The 4,311-nt window shown below is 52.2% G+C and overlaps 1 protein-coding gene and 1 pseudogene across 1 annotated transcript in view; one reads left to right on the forward strand and one right to left on the reverse strand.

The window, feature by feature from the left end:
• Positions 1 to 202, reverse strand: part of LOC144238084 (SERPINE1 mRNA-binding protein 1 pseudogene) — a 3,597-nt pseudogene extending 3,395 nt beyond the window's left edge.
• TDRP (testis development related protein) overlaps positions 1 to 4,311 on the forward strand; it is a 54,204-nt gene that overhangs the window by 35,365 nt on the left and 14,528 nt on the right. The gene's annotated exons all lie outside the window — the stretch shown is intronic.

Here is a 4,311-nt window from a genome sequence, read left to right on the forward strand (position 1 = left end):
GCCACCCCACCCCCCCTCCACCCCCCGGGAAGGCTCTGGGATGGAGACCATGGCCAGCTTCTCCCCGAGTGGTTCCTTTACTCTAGGAGCTGAGTGCATCCATGCTTCTCCTTGTGTGGAACAGTCACCGCATGAGCCAGGCAAGGTGATAGGGCGCGGGATCGCCAGCATTCCCAGCATCCCTCACCTGGGGCGCCCCCATCTCTCCGGGAATTAGCCTGGAGGGATCCCTGTTTCCCCGGAGAACGGCCTTGTGCCTGGGAGCCCCTGGCTGTGTCCGGTGAGAGACCACGAGGTCGTAGTTCAGATGCCACAGATGCTCTCCTTCCGTGGTTTGGAATTGCTGAGCCCTCAGGTACGTGTAGATTTCTCAAGTAGATTTTTAAGCAGATCTTTCTCCATTTACTGTTTGTTCTTTAGAGCATTTCCAGAGGCTTTAAGTGGTTGTTCTTTTGCTTTGGTTTTGGTTTACACTTGTCGGTAATTTCGCTGGGGAGTCAGCCTGCAGCCCCTCTTGCTGTCCTGGAGGAAGGGGGTTCTTGCTTACTTTTTAAAGCCCCGTGTAAGTAGCCTGGCAGACGGGGCTGTGCGCGTGGGCAGTGTCTGATGACTGGCCCTGGTGTTTTCTCCGTTACTCATTTTGCTCATTTCTTGGTGTAAGTCGAATTCTCCTTCCTCTACTAGGAAGTTTTTAATACGGAAGTAAATTTTTTAAAGAGGGGTTTTAAACAGAGAGGGTACATGGTGTGGGCAGGAGTACAAGACCTAGAAAGTCTGGTGTTAATTTTGCACATTATGTCTTAGCATAATGTGAGGAGACACAACACAGAGGAAAAGCCAGGAGGCAGNATGTGTGTACATGTCTCTAACAGTTTTCAAAAGGAATGACGGATTGAGTTAAGACACTAGGGTTTTTTTTCCCCCCTTTATGGATTCTTCTTATTTCTGCCTTTTATGCAGAAATAATGCAGAAAAGGTAAATATGCTTTTACCTTTTAGTTCGTTTTTATGATTTATAAACAGTAGCCACAGCCTTGGTCTGTTTCACGTGTATTTATTTTGGCATCTTTATACACTTTGGAATTCTTCTGTTTTGACAGGTTCTTACTTTTTTGGTAGTACGATTGCAAATACTTAAAAATTTAATATCATTAATGATTATATGATGATTCTATGATTAGCTTCTTACCTAGCTGTGGAGTGAGGAACAGGATCTAAATCGTTGGCAGGATTATCAAGTCTTCTCTTACTTGCATCTGTAAACTGACCTATACAATGGCTAAGAAAATAACGCCCAGGGAGAAAAGGAAACGTGTGTTTCATTTTACTAGTTTGCTTTTTCTCCGCATTCCTTCCTCGGAGCGCGCATGCGGCTGTGCAGCAGCTGCCCTCCTGTTGCTCTGAGCGCCCACTGCCCCTCGGGGGCCGGGGGAGGCCTCCGGGGTGGGCCCCGCGCTCGCTCCACGCGGTCCAGGGCCAAGGGGGCTGCCGGTGTGGGGCCGCCAGAGGCCGGACGAGGTGGGCAGCAGGGAGTGTGTGCCTGGGACCGCCACGTGCCACGGGAGGAGCCTTCTAGGGGGCCCCTGGGCCATTAGGGTCCTGGACCGGCACGCCCCCCTCCCCCCCACGGTGAATGGTGATGCTCGTGCTGGGAGGGAAGAGACAAGGTGGAGGGGGGAGCAAAGGAAGAGGGGGTCCCCTGGCCCAGCCGGCACCCCAAGCCTGCGGGCTGCTGTCTTTGCACACTTGGGGCACGGCTCCCAGGGTCAGGTGCAGCCCCAGCACAGCGCCCCCCCAGGCCTGGTCCTGCGAGGGCCGTTGTTGGGGTGTTTACACTGATTTGTATCTGGTTACAACACCGAGATTAAGCCCTGTTTCTTCCAGTCTCATCCTAAACTACCTCGAAGTGTTGATGATCTCATAAAACTGGTGTTGTCTTTCCTGTTCCCACTGCTGTGACCTAAGGGGAAACTTAAAGACATGGGAAGTGGGTAGGAGTAGGAATTTTCCATTGGTTTCTGACAACATGTTAATTAAGTTCATCCGTCTGAAATATTTCTAGCACAATAATCCCCGTATCTTGGATTTTGGTTGGCAAAGTAGTGGACACATTTCCTCACTGGGATTGCTCTAGTTCCTCAGAACAGAGACATCGTGAGCACCTTTGTCAAGTCTGTTCTGCCCGCTGGAACCACAGAAGTGAATTCCCACAGCCAAGTTCATTTCTCTCAGGTGTGGAGAGGGCTCTCTGCGGGCTGCAGACGTCTGTGGCCGCGTCCTGCTGTGGCGTGACTGTGGGGGGGGCCGTTACCAGGGGGCCGGCCCCATCGTGGGGGCTCCACCCTCATGAGCTCCTGCCTTGTGAAGGCCTCACATCGGGGGTTAGGCGTCCAGCACGTGAATTCGGGGGCCCAGACATTCAGACCGTGGCAGCCTTCCTCACTGTGAAGAACGGGGTTCCGCCTCCCAGAGGCCCGCACACCCCGGGCCGTGCGGGAAGGCCGGTGGGAGCGCCGCACCGACGGCAGGTGAGCGCGGATTCGCACAGGACAGTAACGTCGGGTCGGGTGCCTGTTGGCTGGGAGGCCGCGTGTGTACCCAGGAGGCCGCGCCAGGCCGCTCTGTGCCCCTGGGCGGCGTGCGTGCTGCTTGCTCTGAGGTCACCGAAATCTCCACGTGCTCTGTTAGCGTGTTTGTTTCCACCAGGCGTTCGAGGCTCCATGAAGTTCTGGTTTGTGTAGACTGAATAGTAACTTGTCATTTACAAAGGTTAAGTTTCATTTCCACGAAATACTTTGCTAGACAGTTAGGCGTGGGAAGCACAGATTCCCTCTTCCCCGCTCTCCAGGTTCTCCTTGCTCTAAATAAGTAATTACCGCTGTCAGTATACGGTTTGGTTTTCAAACAGAGATTATAAAGGACATAAGGTGGAAGTTATAGGCATGGGAAATGATTAAAAATGCCATTTAAAATCAATTGTGAATGAGTTTATTATTATTAAATTTGGGCTCCACAGTGTGCACAAGCAAAGAACACAAGCTCACTTGTCCGAGTGACTTGTTTCGCCGCTGTCCTTGCTGGGTTTTGGCGTGTCGATTGCCCTGAAGTGTAAATGCTGGTGTGTAAAGAAATAGTTTGACAGATGGTGTAAACTGGCCACACTAACCGGATTAACAGGTCGCCTGTGGCCAATGACTTCCTCCCGATGTCTCGTCCCGACAGTCTGGGGGCGTTAACGCGGGGCTGGACTGAGTGCGTGTGCTGCTCGGGCAGCCTCCGAGCGTCGTGTGAACGTGATCCGCGTGCTCACTGAGGGCGTCTCAGCTCACTTGGTAAACAGACTGATGAGGGGCTCTGCCTTCTGTCACTGTTTCCTGGTCTCGAGACTCTTAATCAGCATGTCACTGCTGTGTCCCAAGGTTGAACTAAGGAAAGGAAGGAACACGTTATCCCAAATGCAGCATCTCCGCGTTTCAGAGAACCCCTGTGGGCACCGAGCTGACGGCCACTCCTGGCTTCCACAGGTGTCAGATGAGGGGTTCGGCGGCTGGGCCCTGAGGGCACCTCGGTCACAGCCCGGGGCAGAATAGAAGAGCTACTGAAATGATGGCAGGTCCGCCGGCAGCAGAGATTCCTTTGCGCTCTGAAGGCCACTCTGGGCCCTTTGCAGCCCTTGTGCTTCGATCCCCACGACACATGGAGCTTGCAGAGCTGCCCTGAGGTGGCCGGGCTGAGACCCGCCCCGAGTCCCCGCTCACCGTCTTCTTCTGTAAACAAGGTACTTACTGTGTCCAGAAGACTTGCTTTTCTTTTGTTTAGCCCATTTTTCCTCTTGGCTGTTTTTCTTTTATGAAATTCTTTTGATGTTGAAGTCTTTGGATTTTTTTGAAGTTTTTATCTTAATTCCAGCGTAGTTAACACACAGCGTAATACTAGTTCCAGGCGTACAGTACGGTGACCGTGCACTTGCGCGCCGGGCCCGGTGCTCCTCACGGGCATCCCTCGCCCCGTCACCCATGTCCCCATCCTCTCCTCCCACCTCCCCTCGGTGACCACCAGTGTGTCCTTGGGAGTTAAAGTCTCTTTTTTGGTTTGTCTCTCTCTCCTTTCTCCTTTACTGGTTTGTTTCTTAAATTCCACATCTGAGTGAAATCATAAGTTATTTGTCTTTCTCTCACTAACTTCTTTCACTTAGCATTATCTTCGCTAGCGCCATCCACATCGTTGCTAATGGCAGGATTTCATTCTTTTTAATGGCTGAGTGACATTCTAGTCTGTGTGTGTGTGTGTGTGTGTGTGTGTGTGTGTGTG

The sequence above is a fragment of the Crocuta crocuta genome, unplaced genomic scaffold, assembly GCF_008692635.1.
Source record: "Crocuta crocuta isolate KB4526 unplaced genomic scaffold, BGI_CrCroc_1.0 scaffold111, whole genome shotgun sequence".
Taxonomy (NCBI): domain Eukaryota; kingdom Metazoa; phylum Chordata; class Mammalia; order Carnivora; family Hyaenidae; genus Crocuta; species Crocuta crocuta.